Below are 20703 nucleotides of genomic sequence, written 5' to 3'. Positions count from 1 at the left end.
TCTGTCTTTCCATTTGAGTCACAGCCTTTATAAATAATTATAAAATACTGAAATTAGTGTTGACATGGAGAGATAGCCATCCTGGGAGTAGAGCATTCTGTGGGCATAAGATGTCTGGTGTTTGAGCCGGATCATGAAAGAGGAGAAGGGATTTGTTTGGTGTGTAAAGTGAGGAAAGACATTCCCAGAAAACAAGATGATGCACAAAGGAACAGAAACTTAAATAACTTTGATATTTAAAAAAACTATATATGCACTCATATGATAGAGTAAACAAGGTACACAAGAATTATTGAAGAAAAGTGAGAAGAAATGACCAAAGAGTGGGAGGAAAAGCTGACTATAGTGTCACTGAGGCCAAAGAAGGTTACAAGATCACGGGTGTGGTGAGCAGTGTGCAGACCTCTGAGAGGTCACATGAATTTATAATTCGGAGATTCCTGGGTGACCCGATCAAGAGTTATTCTCAGTAGAGCCGTGGAAGTGCAAACTCCATTCACAGTGATCTGAAAACTCCCTATTGTGATTCCTCTGATACACAATTTCCATACATTCTGAACCGGCTCATCATACACACAAAGGAAGCCTGCATCCCCTAAGGAAAATAGAAGAAACATGTTTTTATGAAGGATGTTTTTATGACCACCATCCCCCTAGAAACCTTCCATTATACACCTGTTTTCTACTCCCTCTGGAAACCTAGTGTTTTTCCCTTGCTTGGTTCTTCTACAGATGATTTGATTTGAAAATGATTCCATAGTTTGGGTTTAAAAGATGACTTCCAAGACAATTAGTTGCTAAAAGAAAAATACTTGGCATTATAGAAACAGGCAAGTAAATGAAAATTTTCTTTTGTTAAAGAAAAGGTACCAGTGGCATGGAGCATTTGTCACACTTTATTCCCAGTGTTCTATGCGGCTCTGCAAAAAACTGCTATCCCACGAGTCTTTGAAGAAGGATTTTTTTAAGCAAACAAGAGAAAGTCATTTTAAATTGTATCAAAGTATAGGACTGACTGCCTCGTGGGCATGGAATGCTATGTTGCCTTAATCTGGTTGGCTACAGTCTTGTGTCCATATCCTAAAGACCACCGCATTTTCAGATCACTGTGCTCTCGCGTAGTTTTGTTCTGAAGACCTGTGGCTTCTCGTATGGAAACTATTAATTAGTACCTATTAGGTACAGATTATACCTGCCACTTTGTGACAACTGAACTGGGTGATTAGGATTTTTTTACTTTTCTGTATGTCATCTCCAATAAAAATTTTATTTTACCTTTTTTATGTTATCTTTTTTGCTTTCCTATTTTGCTCTGGTCTCCTCGATGGTAGGGAGCCTGGAAAATCCCATCCAATATGCTTTACAACCCTACTATCTTTTATTACTACTTAAACTGTAAGCCCCTCCAGTGGTAACATAATTTGGCCACAAAATAATTAGCAGAAAAGTAATTTTTTCAAAAGAAGTTGGCCAATTAATATTTTGATGAAAAAAACTGATCTGGTCTAAAATGAATAATAGTCTAGTCTCTACTTTTATGAGTGTACTACTGGGTTGTTTTACAACTTTGTATGTGATTTTTTTTTTCAAGATTTGAGGAAATAGTACTGCCCTTGTACTTTTTAATCCATAATTCACTTCCAGTCTATAATATCACTGTGCTAACTGAAATTAAAACATAAGCACAGCAACTTAAATTTCCCCGTTAACAGGAGACAGCTGGATCAAGCAACTATTTGCCTATTTGTTTTTTGGTCAAATTGATTATGCCCAAATAAATTTTTGCTAAATTAATCACAGCTCTCCTTTACATTTTCTGGTATACTCATCCTCAAAACCCTGTTACTTTTCCCAACACTCCTGATTCCCTTGCCTATAATTCTTTCTGCCTTGCCCTGTGGATTCCGTCTCCAGTCTATGCTAACCCACTCCCCTATGCCCTCAAGCTTTTCAATAAATACATTCTCTACCTTTTTTTATTACAATTGAAGCTGCCTTCTCCTCGAGAGCACCACTTCCTTTGCTGCCTTACTGAGCAAAACATTTCAGTATTTCCCTGTATCACAGTGACCAGGGAGAGATTTGCACCATCTCCTTTCTTCAATGTCACTTTCAAACCACTGTCAAATCTACCTTCTTGCGGTCTGAATATCTCTTTTTTCTCACTCCTTATGTCCCAGACTTGCTGGTCATTCTCCCCGTATTCATGACAGCCTTTGGCACCGTGGTTCAGGCTTTCCTTCGACTATGTGTTCTGGCATAATTTTAGGTGATTTCATATACAGATGGGCAACCATTCCAATAGTTTATCTTCACAGTTCTTTGACTCCTTCACCTTCACTGACCTTCACCCTTACACAGTGTTAGCCACACTCTACAAAAACCCGTTGTCCAGACCTGCTCTGTGTTAATAATTCAGTAAGCTTAGACACCAATATCTCACCCTCTTAACTTTCTAGTCTACTAGTTCTCACATTCTTATTTTTACTGACCATAAGATTGATTCCCTAAAGGTCTCAAGTCCAGGGATCCTGCAAGTTGTTCCTAATCTATTGTCTCTTTTTTGCCCTCACTTTTTCTCCTACTAATATGAGTCACATGGTTGATTATTTTAATGACTCAAGTCCCTAACATCCACCATCCTGTCATATCTACACGGCCATGCCCCAAACCAGAATCCATTCAACTGCACAATATAACTTAGTGGTTAATTAATTAAATCTGAATTCCCAACTCTACCTCTTATTTCCTCTCTGATCTTAGCCTATATTACTTAACCTCACAGCAACATGGGTATGTCCTCTGAAATAGCAGAACTATCTCATCAGGTCATGTATAAGTTTAAACACATGAATACCGCTAAAGCACTTTGAACAGTGCCTGATACAAAGAAAGCACTCAATTAATGCTATTTTTTTTTAAAGAGGTAGTATCATGTACTCATTGTGACTATGAGTTCTGCTCTAGACCATCACATACTAACACTGACCTTGGGTCCTTACTGAATCTCTTTGTGCAGCATCAATGAATTGGGGCTAATTGTCTGCCTTATAGGGTGGTATATGAGAATGAAGAGAGGTAATTCATGTAAGGGAATCAGAAGAACACTTGGCTCACAGTAAGCCTCCAATGAACGTTAGCTCTTGTTACCGTTATTCTGCATGCTTACAAGCTCAGGCTACTGCTAACTGCTGGAATAAATCATGTAACCAGGCGGGCTGGAGATACTATATATTTGTGGACTTCAAATCTATCTAGTCCCTCCGAGCCCCTAAACAGCCCTCTGCCTATGCTTCTTTTCAGGTTTATTTTAGAAGATCAATCAGGACACTGAAGTCCTCAAACAGTAATTACTTCAACCTCCAACCATTGCTATACAAGTATCCATATACAATCCTACACTTGTTTTATTCCTTCCTGACTTATGAGGCAAAATTCTCCTTCTGTCTCTTTCAGCCTACACCTTTATGCTCATCATCACATCCTCTCCCACCTTTTCCAGGTCCACGCTTATTTAGTTATTTCATCTCTCGCGTCTTTTCAAGCTTTCTGCTGCAAGTCGCTCTTCTGTGAACAGGTACGAGTTTCTACTTTTATGAAAACCTTCCTGTAACCCTGCTTCCTCATCAAGCCTATATATCTAATCAGTGGGAGTACATATTTCCTATTCCTCACGTTTCCATTGGCCTCTCTCTGCCCTTCACTGTATCAAGGAACAAGGAGTGAGCTCTCAGTCTGGCACACCAGGAAAGGAGCTGGTCCAGCCTAGTTTAGCCCCTTCCTCCCATTTCTTGAAAGTCAGCCTGTCTATGGGAAAGCACATATCCTTTACTTCCACTTGCTTTAAGATTCACAAGGATGGACTCAGTTTTCCTGCTTTGCTTATGACGGGGAAGAAGATTTAATTATAAAATTAAGTAGAAGCAAGTTTATTATTGCTTCAGATGCAAACTTCCAATACAGCTCTCATTGCTAATAAAACTAATACTGTTGATCTCCATCTATCTTTCTCTCAACTTGTTCTGAACTCGGGCAGGGAGAAGTGGGTTTAGGTATTGGGCTCTTTATCACCTCTCCCTTCCCAACCAAGTTTCCGCCCTGACTATTCCGTAACGGTGCTTCGGCAAACATCGTGCCTCACTTTTGCCATTAACTATATGGACATCTCAGATAGTGCTGAACATACCAATAGATAAAGCTTCCATCTTATCATTTGGGACAGATCAAGCCCACTTCTTTCATTGACATGAGCATTCATTAATTGAAAGAAACATTACTAGTTAGATCAAGAGTGAGATGTCAAAGACATTTGTGTTCTTATAGCTATCTCTTGATCTCAAATAATATGATCACAAAACAATGTGTAACTCCGTGTTGAACAGGATTCTGTTGTTTCAAAATTTCAGCTGATGCCTCAAAGGTGAAAATACTTAATAGATGACAAGTACCCAGCCTGACTCCTCTCTTTTCCTAACAAGGCGAACACATTGCCTAAAAGCTGCCCAGAAGTGCCCATGAAGGCTTGCTTGCCTTCCTGTGAGAGGGTCTTGCATATTAGACTTATGCCTTCTACCTCCTGATGTCTAAAGGAACTGATGAGCTAATTCACACAGGGATTAAAGGCTAATGATGCTGAATATGTTGTCTACTAGATACCTTCAAATAAACAGAACTTTAAAGATATGATTTCAGCCATCATCCAGGAAAATATTCTTGAGATAGGACCTTTCTCAGGCCCCTTCAAACCATACCATAAAGAGAAAGCATGGTTTCGAAGACAGCCAGATCTGAGTTTGAATTTCAGCTGCACCCTATCGACCTGTGTAACCTGGTTTGATTTGGGACATAAGGAGCCTTTAAAATTGTTAGCTTCCCGTACGCCTTTTCATTGTATATAAGATTTGCCCTTTTAAAAACAACATCAAATATACTTTAGCAATATAGAGATCAGTTACTAAAAATTATTATAGCTTTAAAAATTTTTTTAATAGTTTTTTTTTAATGCAAAGAAGAACTAGTGAATATTTGAGATTGGAATAAAAGCTTCCTTTCTTATTTTGAATCTAAAATTACTACAAATCAGAATTAGGACGTGTGTATATACCATTCATCTATTAGTCAATTGATATTACTTATGAGCCTACTTTGGTATTAGGGATATTAAAACGACATGATTGCTTTCTTTTATGAATTCACCTACATTAGGCCGAAGTAGGTGTAACCATAATACCAATGGTAAATGTTATATTAGAACATAGAGGGAGAAAAAAAGGAACAACTCTGCCTTGGAAGGTCAGGGAAAGCTCAACAATAATTTTAGCATTCTGATAATAGTTGACAGAGAAGTTGATTTCGGTATGGCTACATAATTAAGAATACAGGTAAGATAAATTGAATCATTTTAATGGTGTGAGTTCAAGAGTAATACAGATGATCATAAGTTAACTTATGTACATAAATATAAATAATTAATAGGAGTACAACAAAATTATATTATTCTAATGATTACAGTTTATTTCAATGAGATATTAGAACTGAAATTATATGCATATGTATATATACATGGTTTAATTTAAAAGTAAATAGAAAATAAAGCCAAATAAATTTAAGAAAAAAAAATTGAAATTCAACTCATTAAGGAGACTAACAAACTAAGCATCTTGAAACCATAATTTTTCTCTAAACTAAGGAAGATTATATCCTTTGGGTAAATCTTTCCTTTCCTTTCAGTACAATGATAGCTGTTAAGACATGCAGCTTATTTATTTTAGGTCCAAGAGATATTCACAGATTAAGATTTAAACATAAATTCTTTCCCTTTCCTCTCTTCTGCACACCTTCTTTCCATTTTCTCATCCTTTATTTTACTGTCTGTTGTGATACTGTGTGGATAACATAAGTCAGTTTTGACTGAAATACTTCCAACTGTCAAAAGATACAGTAGATAGAAATGGCGATTGACAAGACTATTAGTTACACAGAAAACTTGCCACTTCATACTAAAATACTTAAAATTATGCTTGTCACACCAAAAGGAAACTAATTTTATATATATTTTAAAATTAACAATTGTAATTCCTCTTTGGTTGTTTCTTTTGTGACTATAACAAATACATAAAATATTGAGGAAAATTTCTATGTCGTTTAAAATATTTATCTAATTTATATTGCATAAAATCTTAAGGTCATAGATGATTTCTTGTGTTGGGACTATACCTTAAATTAAACTCAAAAGTTAGGAAATACTCATGCTCTTAATAGTGGTCTTAATGACCAAATCAGCTACGTTAGGAAATACTCATGCTCTTAATAGTGGTCTTAATGACCAAATCAGCTACATTAGACAATGATTCAGTATCTTAACCACTGACTTAGTTAAGAGTTCATTTTAAGGAAACATTTGAAAGTATAATTGCTCTCCCTATGTCCCTAGTTTTAATACTAAGTGTGTTTGATTATAGGATGCAAGGGTTAGGAAAAGAGGTGTAGAGGAAGACTAAAGGAGGAAAGAGAAGGGAAGAAAGGAGATGAATTATACCAAAGCCTGAGATTTTAAAATTTGGCCACCAGTTACTCAGTTGAAAGATTTCTGAAGTTTTCCAAACCAGAAGAGTGAATTAAGCATCAAGGATATAGAGAGAGCAGGGCTTGTCTATATAAAGTTATTCTTCTCAACTCACAGAAGAGCTAGGTTGAACCATGAGCTGACAAACTCCACCTCTTCATTGTGCATCAGTTATAATAGCATCTAACTTAGAATTGGTCTCAATCTAAAGTATTTCTGAAATGTCCTGAAAATAGAAAAGTAATCATAATAATAGGAATAAATCTTTAAATCTACAAAGTATTACAGACCCAATTATTTCATCAGATCTAGTTAGAGCAATGGTATAACTTCCTTGTATTTCTAGGCTTTGGATTTCATTATATTATTATTATTATTATTATATATATATTTTTTTTGCGGTATGCGGGCCTCTCACTGTTGTGGCCTCTCCCGTTGTGGAGCACAGGCTCCGGACGCGCAGGCTCAGCGGCCATGGCTCACGGGCCCAGCCGCTCCGCGGCATGTGGGATCTTCCCGGACTGGGGCACGAACCCATGTCCCCTGCATCGGCAGGCGGACTCTCAACCACTGTGCCACCAGGGAAGCCCCATTATATTATTAATAAAATTACTGATATCAAAAGGAACCCCTCAAAACTCTGTCTTCTCTAATCAATGAAGAAATTGATAGGATTGATTGCAATTAACTTACCAGCAACATTAATGTATACAAAACCAATAGAAATAAGTATGTAATAGTTAGCTGTCAATTATTTTTTGTGTAAAATGTTTATATACAATGCAATTTAAAATATTTAAATGGAGGAACATTTTACATTGAGGTAGGAAATGGGAACTACTGTTGTTATACATTTTATTCTAATTCTTTTCTGACTTGAGTTTTTTCTATTAAAACTGAATTGAATACCATTTTTAAGTAAAAAACATATATATGTCTATGTTGTATATATAGTTTTCTATAATATATATCTACATATGCATATGAAATTACTGGAAGAACATATACCAAATTTTTAACAGTGGTTATCTTTTGGATGGTCCAATATGAACAAATATTTTCTTCTGTGTTTATCTCTGTATTATCAGTTTTGGGTACTAAATACATTTTATGTTTGTAGTTAGAGAATAGTCCCAATAAATATTACTTAAATGTTATTTTTAAAAAACTGTATTGGAAATTTTACACAAGGCTGCATTTGTGTGTTTATATACATACATATACATATAAACACATACATGTACATATGTGTATGTATATACAGGTTATTTTTTAATACCTAATGAGAACAAACTCTACTCCATACCCTAATACATTAAAAATTTACCTAGTCTACTGTATGGAAGTAAACTGATCCTGAGTTTATAAAATAAACTGTAAAAGAAATAAGAGAGAGAGAACTACAGAAAACCAAGTGCTTCAATTTTAAAGATAGGACTAAAATAGTAAGGTTTATTTAAATGTCTGAATGCTGGATTTGGTATCTGATAAGCAGATGATTATTTAGAGCACATTAAAATAAAAGTTAAAACTTATCTGAGCAAATTTAACCAGAGCAGCAGGGTTTGCACATAGTACAAAAATGTAGTCCAAGAGGGAAGAGATATGGGAACATATGTGTATGTATAACTGATTCACTTTGTTATAAAGCAGAAACTAACACACCATTGTAAAGCAATTATACTCCAATAAAGATGTAAATAAAAAAAAATGTAGTCCAATCAGAGGTGAAATAACAGTGAAATTGATGAACTGTAACCTTTGGGCCCCTCATTTTGGTAGGCCTTTTCCAAGACACAGGGAGGGACCCTGGCAATGTGCTCACGTGGTTATGTTTTTTTCGTAAAATTTGCAAAAGTAAGATATCACTTAATTCCACTGTTTCTCTATACTCTGCCTTATCCTCTGTCATACCTGGGTTGGGTGGTATGAGAGTGGCTGTGGACATGTTGCAGATCAAGCTAGGAAGAAGCAGAGGTAGTTATATATTTAATTTTAGTTGGATATATTTATGTATAGATTTATGTATACATTTATGGATTTTTTCTGGTACTTCCAAGTATACTTAAAATTTGTTAGCAATCCCATGTAGGAATAACTTCCAGGAATATTCCTGCACCCACTGTGCAGACTCACCAGGAGTTACAAATAAAGGTGCAGATCTAGAGCCTGCATTGCAATACAAACATCCTAAGGAGTGTGGCTCTGGAAGTATGTGGGTAGTGGAAAAGAAACAGAGTTTGAGAGAGGGTGCAAACTGCCAGAATCTGGACTATGGAAAATCATTCCAAACTTCACATGTGTAAATTATAAATGGAGAATTTGATTCTCATCATTTCCATTACAAAATGGAAGCTCTCCCCTTTCAAAAATGAACTCAATAATACAGCATAAGCAAATAAAAATACATCATTTAACTTCTTATAGTAATGAGAAATTTAGATCAACATTCCCAGAGACAAGAGTGAATAAAATTTCCCTTCTCACTCTAGAAAATATAACAAAATTATTGTCAAATGAAGAAGTGATCAGAAAGTATGAAGCCGAAATATGGAGAACACATATTATAGAGCAGTCAGGCAGTCAATAAAACTACCGTTGTATTTTTCTATTTTGAGTTCTGGTATTTTCAGACATTAACATTTGAAATGTGTTTGAAATGATTTTTTTTTATACAGCAGGTTCTTATTAGTTATCTATTTTATGCATATTAGTGTATATATGTCAATCCCAATCTCCCAATTCATCCTACCACCACCACTTTCCCCCCTTGGTGTCCATAGGTTTGGTCTCTATATCTGTGTCTCTACTTCTGCCCTGCAAACCGGTTCATCTGTACCATTTTTCTAGGTTCCACATATATGCGTTAATATACGATATTTGTTTTTCTCTTTCTGACTTACTTCACTCTGTATGACAGTCTCCAGATCCATCCACGTCTCTACAAATGACCCAATTTCATTCCCTTTTATGGCTGGGTAATATTCCATTGTATATATTTACCACATCTTCTTTATCCATTCATCTGTTGATGGGCATTTACATTGCTTCCATGACCTGGCTATTGTTAATAGTGCTGCAATGAATATTGCGGTGCATGTGTCTTTTTGAATTATGGTTTTCTCTGGGTATATGCCCAGTAGTGGGATTGCTGGGTCATATGGTAACTCTGCTTTTAGTTGTTTAAGGAACCTCCATACAGTTCTCCATAGTGGCTGTATCAATTTACATTCCCACCAACAGTGCAAGAGGGTCCCCTTTTCTCCACACCCTCTCCAGCATTTGTTGTTTGTAGATTTTCTGATGATGCCCAGTCTAACTGGCGTGAGATGATACCTCACTGTAGTTTTGATTTGCATTTCTCTAATAATTAGTGATGTTGAGCAGCTTTTCACATGCTTCTTGGGCATCTGTATGTCTTCTTTGGAGAAATGTCTACTTAGGTCTTCTGCCCATTTTTGGATTGGGTTGTTTGTTTTTCTAATATTGAGCTGCATAAGCTGTTTATATATTTGGAGATTAACCCTTTGTCCGTTGATTCGTTTGCACATATTTTCTCCCATTCTGAGGGTTGTCTTTTCATCTTGTTTGTAGTTTCCTTTGCTTTGCAAAAGCTTTGAAGTTTCATTAGGTCCATTTGTTTATTTTTATTTCCATTTATCTAGGAGGTGGGTCAAAAAGGATCTTGCTGTGATTTATGTCAAAGACTGTTCTTCCTATGTTTTCCTCTAAGAGTTTTATAGTGCCCAGCCTTACATTTAGGTCTCTAATCCATTTTGAGTTTATTTTTGTGTATGGTGTTAGGGAGTATTCTAATGTCATTCTTTTACATGTAGCTGTCCAGTTTTCCCAGGACCACTTACTGAAGAGACTGTCTTTTCTCCATTGTATATCCTTGCCTCCTTTGTCATAGATGAGTGGACCATAGGTGCATGGGTTTATCTCTGGGCATTCTTTCCAGTTCCATTGATCTATATTTCTGTTTTTGTGCCAGTACCATATTGCCTTGATTACTGTAGCTTTGTAGTATTGCCTGAAGTCAGGGAGTCTGATTCCTCCAGCTCCATTTTTTTCCCTCAAGACTGCTTTGGCCATTGGGGGTCTTTTGTGTCTCCATACAGATTTTAAGATTTTTTGTTCTAGTTCTGTAAAAACTGCCACTGGTAATCTGATAGGGATTGCATTGAATCTGTAGATTCCTTTAGGTAGTATAGTCATTTTCACAATATTGATTCTTCCAATCCAAGAACATGGTATATCTCTCCAACTGTCTGTGTCATCTTTGATTTCTTTCATCAGTGTCTTATAGTTTTCTGAGTACAGGTCTTTCACCTCCTTAGGTAGTTTTATTCCTAGGTATTTTATTCTTTTTGTTGCAATAGTAAATGGGATTGTTTCCTTAATTTCTGTTTCTGATCTTTCGTTGTTAGTGTATAGGAATGCAAGAGATTTCTGTGCATTAATTTTGTATCCTGCAACTTTACCAAATTCATTGATTAGCTATAGTAGTTTTCTGGTGGCATCTTTAGGATTCTCTATGTATAGTATCATGTCATCTGCAGTGACCGTTTTACTTCTTCTCTTCCAATTTGTATTCCTTTTATTTCTTTTTCTTCTCTGATTGCCGTGGCTAAGACTTCCAAAACTATGTTGAATAATAGTGGTGAGAGTGGACATCCTTGTCTCCTTCCTGATCTTAGAGGAAATGGTTTCAGTTTTTCACCATTGAGAATGATGTTTGCTGTGGGTTTGTCGTATATGGTCTTTATTATGTTGAGGTAGGTTCCCTCTATGCCCACTTTCTGGAGTGTTTTTATCATAAATGGGTGTTGAATTTTGTCAAAAGCTTTTTCTGCATCTATTGAGATGATCATATGGTTTTTCTCCTTCAATTTGTTAATATGGTGTATCACATTGATTGATTTGCATATATTGAAGAATCCTTGCATCCCTGGGATAAATCTCACTTGATCATGGTGTATGATCCTTCTAATGTGTTGTTGGATCCTGTTTGTTAGTATTTTATTGAGGATTTTTGCATCTATATTTATCAGTGATATTGGTCTGTAATTTTCTTTTTTTGTAGTATCTTTGTCTGGTTTTGGCATCAGGGTGATGGTGGCCTCATACAATGAGTTTGGCAGTGTTCCTTCCTCTGCAATTTTTTGGAAGAGTTTGAGAAGGATGGGTGTTAGCTCTTCTCTAAATGTTTGATAGAATTCACCTGTGAAGCCATCTGGTCCTGGACTTTTGTTTGTTGGAAGATTTTTAATCACAGTTCCAATTTCAGTGCTTGTGATTGGTCTGTTCATATTTTCTATTTCTTCCTGATTCAGTCTTGGAAGGTTGTGCTTTTCTAAGAATTTGTCCATTTCTTTTAGGTTGTCCATTTTATTTTTTTGGCATAGAATTGTTTGTAGTAGTCTTTTATGATGCTTTGTACTTCTGCAGTGTCTGTTGTAACTTCTCCTTTTTCATTTCTAATTTTATTCAAGTCCTCTCCCTCTTTTTCTTGATGAGTCTGGCTAAAGGTTTATCAATTTGTTTATCTTCTCAAAGAGCCAGCTTTTAGTTTTATTGATCTTTGCTATTGTTTTCTTTGTTTCTATTTCATTTATTTCTGCTCTGATCTTTATGATTTCTTTCCTTCTACTAACTTTGGGTTTTGTTTGTTCTTCTTCCTCTAATTCCTTTAGGTGTAAGGTTAGATGGTTTATTTGAGATTTTTCTTGTTTCTTGAGGTAGTCTTGTATTGCTAGAAACTTCCCTCTTAGAACTGCTTTTGCTGCATCCCATAGGTTTTGAATCGTTGTGTTTTTGTTGTCATTTGTCTCTAGGTATGTTTTGATTTCCTCTGATTTCTTCAGTGATCTGTTGGTTATTTAGTAACGTATTGTTTAGCCTCCATGTGTTTGTGTTTTTTACATTTTTTCCCTGTAATTGATTTCTAATCTCATAGCATTGCAGTTGGAAAAGATGCTTGATATGATTTCAATTTTCTTAAATTTACCAAGGCTTGATTTGTGACCCAGGATGTGATCTATCCTGGAGAATATTTTGTGTGCATGTGAAAAAGAAAGTGTAATCTGTTGTTTTTGGGTGGAGTGTCCTATAAATATCTATTAAATCTGTCTGGTCTATTGTGTTATTTAAAGCTGTGTTTCCTTATTAATTTTCTGTCTGGATGATCTGTCCACTGGTGTAAGTGAGGTGGTATAGTCCCCCACTATTACTGTGTTACTGTCGATTTCCTCTTTTATTTCTGTTATCAGTTGCCTTATGTATTGAGGTGTTCCTATGTTGGGTGCATATATTTATAATTGTTGTATCTTCTTCTTGGATTGATCCTTTGATCATTATGCAGTGTCCTTCCTTGTCTCTTGTAACATTCTTTAAAGTCTATTATATCTGATATGAGTATTGCTACTTCAGCTTTCTTTTGTTTTCCATTTGCATGGAATATGTTTTTCCATCCCCTCACTTTCAGTCTATATGCGTCCCTAGGTCTGAAGTGGGTCTCTTGTACACAGCATATATATGGGTCTTGTTTTTGTATTCCTTCAGCGAGCCTGTGTCTTTTTTTTTTTTTTTTTTTTTGCGGTATGCGGGCCTCCCACTGTTGTGGCCTCTCCCATTGTGGAGCACAGGCTCCGGACGCGCAGGCTCAGTGGCCATGGCTCACGGGCCCAGCTGCTCTGCAGCATGTGGGATCTTCCCGGACCGGGGCACGAACCCGTGTCCCCTGCATTGGCAGGCGGACTCTCAACCACTGCGCCACCAGGGAAGCCCGAGCCTTTGTCCTTTGGTTGAAGCATTTAATCTATTCACATTTAAGGTAATTATCGGTATGTATGTTCCTATGACCATTTTCTTAATTGTTTTGGGTTTATTTTTGTAGGTCCTTTTCTCCTCTTGTGTTTCCCACTTAGAGAAGTTCCTTCAGCGTTTGTTGTAGAGCTGGTTTGGTGGTGCTGAATTCTCTTAGCTTTTGCTTGTCTTTAAAGCTTTTGATTTCTCCATCCAATCTGAATGAGATCCTTGCTGGGTACAGTAATCTTGGTTGTAGGTTTTTCCCTTTCATCACTTTAAATATGTCATGTCACTCCCTTGTGGCTTGTAGAGTCTCTGCTGAGAAATCAGCTGTTAACCTTATGGGAGTTCCCTTGTATGTTATTTGTCATTTTTCCCTTGCTGCTTTCAATAATTTTTCTTTGTCTTTAATTTTTGTCAGTTTGATGACTATGTGTCTTGGCATGTTTCTCCTTGGGTTTATCCTGCCTTGGACTCTCTGTACTTCCCGGACTTGGGTGGCTATTTCCTTTCCCATGTTAGGGAAGTTTTCAACTATAATCTCTGCAAGTATTTTCTCAGGTACTTTCTCTCTCTCTTCTCCTTCTGGGACCCCTATAATGTGAATGTTGTTGCGTTTAATGTTGTCTCAGAGGCCTCGTAGGCTGTCTCCATTTCTTTTCATTCTTTTTTCTTTATTCTGTTCGTGGCAGTGAATTCCACCATTCTTTCTTCCAGGTCACTTATCCGTTCTTCTGCCTCAGTTATTCTGCTATTGATTCCTTCTAGTGTAGTTTTCATTTCAGTTATTGTACTGTTCATCTCTGTTTGTTTGTTCTTTAATTCTTCTAGGTGTTTGTTCTGTAATTCTTCTACGTCTTTGTTCAATATTTCTTGCATCTTCTCAATCTTTGCCTCCATTCTTTTTCCGAGGTCCTGGATCATCTTCACTATCATTATTCAGAATTCTTTTTCTGGAAGGTTGCCTATCTCCACTTCATTTAGTTGTTTTTCTGGGGTTTTATCTTGTTCCTTCATCTGGTACATAGTCCTCTACCTTTTCATTTTGTCTGTCTTTCTGTGAATGTGGTTTTCCTTCCACAGCCTGCAGAATTGTAGTTCTTCCTGCTTCTGCTGTCTGCCCTCTCTGAAATGATTTTTGCTCATTATAAAAAATATTCCTTTTCTTGTATTTGTAACTTTGTATGCTATCTTCTTAAAGGTGGATCCCCAAATTGTATAAGCTTCAAGCCCCACAACACATGAATCGGCCCCAGGTCACATGTATAGGAGAGATTTACAGTGTGCTGGCTAAAGAAAACAAATTTTAAATAACTTTTAAAATTTAGTATATTGAAAAGAAAAATATAAATAAGAAAAGTAGCTAGGCACTTTTCTACTTAAGTGGTCTCTCTTTTAATTAATTTTGATTTTATTTTTGCCTCTGTCTGCATTTTTCCCTCTATTTCTTTGATGCATGATTGTTAAATGATGGCAAGGAGAGAAGTGTGGAAAAGGGATTCATTTTGGGGACACAACAAGATATTTTCTTTAACCACTTCATCTGTCTCTTCAAAGAATACTGATAATGGATAATTTTATCCCTTTCATATATTACAGGATAATAAAAACTATAATGTTAAAGAGGAAAGAAATAAAATGTAAAAGTTAATAGCTAATTCATTCTCCATGGTAGTTCAGTCCTTGGCCTTTTCTGAACAGAGAATGCCAATAGTAACAAATTATGTGATGATTATGTGATATGGATAGTTCACTTGGGACCAAGAACAAATGACCAAACTTCAGGACCTGCCTCTTAAACTATGGATCCAAAGATCATAGGTCAGAACTTTATTCACTACATAATCTTCCTGAAAGAATAAATCTTCCAAGTGTCCAGAGGAAAAATGAGTACCAAACAATAGAATTTTAGTCACCAGAAAGATAACTGCTACTTTACAGAATATTGTGGGGATAAATAAAATAAAAGTGCTTTGTGCTATTCATAGGAGCGCACCATAGAAATCTACATTATGTTCTGGCTTGTTTCACTCATTTATATGCAGGCCCTAGTTTTTCTCCATCTTTGTACATGAACTCACTTAGAATCAGTTTCTTATAATACTAAACCATTTCAGAGAAAGCATAAAAAGAGAGTTCAATGAATTGCAGGTAACTCAAGGAGCAGTACATAATCAGAATCCTGGTGCTTTCAAGAAGGATAACTGGATGATGATAAACCTAGAGATAGATAGATAGAGAGAGAGAGAGAGAGAGAGATCATCCTAGAAACTAGGAAGGAACAAAATTAATGTTTTGAAGTGAAAGAAGTGGTTTTATAATGATCAAGAGGTCTAAAATGAACCCAAGAGAGTCTTTATAGGGGTATGTTTTAATATCACACTTGAGTTTCCCAACCATTTCTGTGGTACACCATTGCCTAAGGACAATGCCTTATGAGAAGACTCCGCAAAGATACTTTCCAAATACACCATATATATGAAGACACATCACACACACACACAAACACACAGAGGCAGGTGCACCCTGAAAGGCTGCAGTTCTTCTGTTACTGCAGCACCTCAAATTAAAAGTGAGCAATCACATATTAAGTACTTAATATATGTAAGGCATAGAAACTTCCCACTTATGATACTGGAAAGATAGAGTTGAAAGCAATAAATGATTTGGAGGACTTACTATACTTCTTAATTTTTGCGTTTTTTTCATCTTATAAGATTTATCTTGTAAAGATGTTGTCCATACCAACAGACTACCACTTAATTTTTGGTATATCAAATTTACTTTTTAAAATGAAGGGATTGTCCTTCTGTATACAAATGGGATTTCATATAATTTTCAAAACAAAGTAGCTGAAGCCATTTGTTTCTCTAAAAAATAAAGTTTTGTCAATATTAATCAGAGTATGGAGCCTTTTTAAAGAATCATAAATAACTGAAAGTTGTTATCTCAGAGTTGATAAGAAAATTTTAACTACCCACTAAAGGAAAAACATTAAAAATCTATTATATAAAGATGACATGAAAAATATTTCCACAAAATATGTATTTTAATTAACTATATAATTTTTCATTTTAGTTTTAATTTGAATATGTATAAACTATTAAATTCCATAACTAAAATAAAATGTACATAGTTTTAATATACTGAGTTATAAGTATATCTTATATTTATTTATCCTTTTTATTGACATATTAAAATTTAAAAAAACAGGGTAACATTTTCACTAATCGGGAAATTATTAATGTGTGTAATTTTATATAATAACCTATATTTCTAAATATTAATTTTTCTGAATAGATCTTGAGCTTTACATTTGTATCTGCAACTTTGCTGATCTCCAGAAGGATACTTAAAAATTCTGGCAACATTTCAGAGGCAGTATCTTTTAATGAATCCAACAATAGGCCTTTGCATATATCTGCCAGTAGGTGGAGCAGACAACATAATTTACTACCCAAGAACAAGGATGAGGGAATGAAAGTCTGTTTATTTGGAATAAAACAAATCTGCAAATGAGATTTTCTTCAAAGGGAATATGTCCTATATGTGTTAGATTTAGTTTGACTGGTTACTGAATCAAAATAAATAACTATTAAATAATCAATCTTTGCAGAAAGATAAATTAAATTTATGAATGGAAGCAGAGTTTGCATTTTACTTATTCAAATCAACTAAAATTAGCTTTGTTTTCACAAAACTTTTACAGGGACAGAGACTTTTTGAAGTGTTCATATAATAAGGGCGCTAAACCAATCCTGTTTTACAGGTGATGGGGTGCATAACAAATAGTATTTTCTGGGAAATATGATTGACTAATCCTATTATGTCTGTAGCAACAAATTAACCTTATTACTATTAGTAAATGGTGATTGATTATTTATGCAAATAAGTTACCATGTTCAGCTTTCTGATTGAAATAAACATAAACAAAAGGTGCTTTAATATGACTTGAACTTTTTAATTAATAAAACCCTGAGGGGTCTATTAATTCACTCATTGCAATATTAGTTATTTACTTGTGTAATTCCTATTAATGCTAATACATTTGCTTGCATAAAAATGAGATAATTATTATCACTAAAAATTAGTAATAGATTTTAAGATGTACATTAGATTTATACTAAAAAAAGGCTTAAAACTGACTTTAAAACTATGCTGTATGTCAGTATATCAGCATAATCATCTTAAAATTAATACATTAAAAAACACATGACTTCATTTATTATCTGTATATGAATTCACATATTCACAATTTTAGCTTACAAAATTCACCTTTTCTTATGCATTTGTCTGAATTAATGTTTTATTTCAACTCATCTAAATTAAGCTATATTAGAACTATGAAAATTTAATATGAAAATTAGTATTCTAGAAACTACATTAACATCATTCCTAAATTATTGAGATCACCAATAAAATAGTGTTTTTCTCCTGTCTAACAATGCTGTTAGTATTATTCCGTTTAAGCAGCTCAAGAAAACTTTTCTCATCCTCATCTACTTCTTATAAAAATTACTTAGGTTTGAATAGTTTTCCAGTAAACTTTAAAATATCTGCACAAATTGAGAGTTAAAACTTACACAAGCCTTTCAATATAAATCAATTCATCTTTTGCATTTATTTTGTACTTAAATGTGTATTTAATATAATTTGAAAACAAAACTCTAAAATCAAGCAATGCAATTAATCTATAAACATATGACTTAAGAATATTTTTAAAACTGCAGCTTCATTTCTTCTCAATAGCCAAGTCATTCTGAAAAAATCATTAACAATACTCGAAATGAAATATGTATCTTTAATTCTCTGATTCTTGCTTAGGTTTGGAAAAGTATTTAAAGATTTTTATTAAAATAAAATAGTAAATGGAATCAGCAAAACCGTAAATATAGGTTGTTAATTTCAGTGAGACTGTCTATATAAGCTGTAACAGAAAGTTGGCAATTTCCTTTCAGCCCCCCCCCAAAATTGTCTGGCATTAGACTGAAATTAGATGGAATGCTTCTTGTGGTTAAGGAGCATAATATACATTTGTATGACCTGATCCTAGTCCTAGCACAGTAGCAGAAAGATTGTAGGTACTCAAAAATATGTTATTTGGAGTAATTAACTGATGAATTTTAAAGTTAAGATTTATATTCACTCTATTTAGTAAATATGAGTGTTGCATATTTTTGTGTAGGTGAAGCTGATTTATAATTGTACCTATAATATCAGTTTTAAAATTCGACTTTTTAATTTCATGATGAAAAGCACTAATTTAAAGCTAAGTAAAGCAAATCTGGTGGATATAAGGAACAAAACATTTAAAATTTCCAGTACCATCCTGTTAGTACAAGCAATCCCCTGACCAAAGTAAACAGATGAGACCAGGATGATGCCACTATTCTACTTTATCATGAAGGAAAGAAAAGGAAGGAAGGAAGGAAGGAAGGAAGGAAGGAGGGAAGGAAGGAAGGAAGGAAGGATGGAAGGGAGGGAGGGAGGGAGAAAAGAAAGGAAAAAGAAAGCCTCCCTCAGGAACAAAAGTGTGCCCAGAGTTTCAAAGGGCTGTCCCTTTTATCTCTAGTTAATTGTGATCGAATATTAAAGACCACTGTGACAAAATACACCAACTTGCAAGATTCTAATGAAAACCCCTGACATTTTAATAATATTCCTCTTCAAGGGAGGTGATTTAAAAACATCATTTCCTCTGTATTGCCCTCAGGTCTGTGAAGCCAGGTGTGAAATGTAGGGTAGGCAACACCATTATGAAGATTTCTAACTAATTTTCTTTAATAACTAAAGAAAAGCAAAGAAAGGAAATGAGAAAATGAATGCTTCCAACAGCTAAGACAAATTGAAGAACACGAAAGTGTGGAATCTTAGTTTATCCTTGACAGGTTAAATTCTAATAATATGATTGTTATCATTTACTGAATGTCCTCTAAGGGCCTGGCAGTATTTTAAATACATTACATTTAGTCCTCACAATGTTCTCTCAAGGTGCAGAGTGAAACAGAGGCTCAGACAATTCTAGGTAATCTCCTAATACCTTACCCTAAGTGAGAGAGCTTGCATGCCAACTCAGCTCTGACTGATGTAAATGTTCACACTCTTTCTACTGTACCATAGCGCCTCAAAAAAGAAACATTTTATTGGATGCCAGGAAGTTCTGGGGACAAGTGATCACTAAACTAAAATTTATATACACTGATATTACTAGCAGCCAACATGGGATAAACAGGAGAAAAATGAGATACTGCACTGACAGCTTGCATTGTTAATACAAACATACCTAAAACATAATGGTAATATTGCTTGAATATTTGTTAAGGTCCATGAGCCAAGTCACATGGTCACGTTTGTGAAATAATTTGTTAAACCAGGCACTTAAATGAAAAACCGAAATGAAATCAAAATACTTTAAAAAATAATGTATATAAAATATCTATCATACTCCCTGACACATGGTAAGCACTCCGTGGATATGTGCTATTATTTTTATTAGTAAAACATCCAAGTTTTTATGGTCTTTCTAAATTATTCCACTATACACCCAATAACTAAATAACCCTGGCTAAAACAGAATTAACAGATGTTTCAGTTAAATCTGATTCACCATTTTTAAGGTTGCTTTCTCTATCACACTACCAATCCTAAGTATAAACCACACAATTAGAACTCAGATTAAGTTTCAAAGTATAAAGAGAGTTCAAAGTTATCATAGAAAACACTGTCCCCAAGAATTATTACTAGGTTTAAAGAATTACAGGATATATTTATAGCCCCCCTTAGTTTCATCAAAATTGAAATTACTAGTAACTAAAGTTTGAAAAAAATGTTTTGCTAAAAAGAATCCTTGATCTGTAATTCTATATCTGTAAAATGTAGCCCACTAATCAAACGACTAAAACATTTACATTGTTATGGATTTTATAATAAAAAGTGAAAATACTTTTACCTTTTATTTTTAAAACTCTCTTTAAATTATTACCTAAGCATATTTAGAGTTGAAAGACCTCAGTTTGAATACCAGAGCTATGACTAGTAGTTTTGTGCCTATGACCAGTCACATAATTATCTGAGTTTCAGTTTCCTTGCCTGTTAAATAAAGACATTTCAGCTACCCAAATCCAAGTAAATATTACGATAGTCATCATTGTCATTTCAACTACCAAATAGAAGCTAGAGGTACAGGAGGCCTGTTTTCCAAACTTACATGGCCAGCCCAGTACTTAATATGGTTTCAACTTTGGATGCCTCTAAGGAAGACATTCAGGCTCAGCTCTCACCCTCTCCCACTGGGACTTCACTTGCCCCTCCCTGTCGGAAGACATCTG

The 20703-nt window shown here is 34.9% G+C and overlaps 1 protein-coding gene across 2 annotated transcripts in view; it reads right to left on the bottom strand.

The window, feature by feature from the left end:
* SPATA17 (spermatogenesis associated 17) overlaps positions 1 to 20703 on the bottom strand; it is a 191708-nt gene that overhangs the window by 87391 nt on the left and 83614 nt on the right. The window lies entirely within an intron of this gene.

This window comes from Aethalodelphis obliquidens, unplaced genomic scaffold (assembly GCF_003676395.1).
Source record: "Aethalodelphis obliquidens isolate GAN/ISIS:26980383/991018 unplaced genomic scaffold, ASM367639v1 scaffold24, whole genome shotgun sequence".
NCBI lineage: Eukaryota > Metazoa > Chordata > Mammalia > Artiodactyla > Delphinidae > Aethalodelphis > Aethalodelphis obliquidens.
This window is presented reverse-complemented; position numbering and strand designations above follow the sequence as displayed.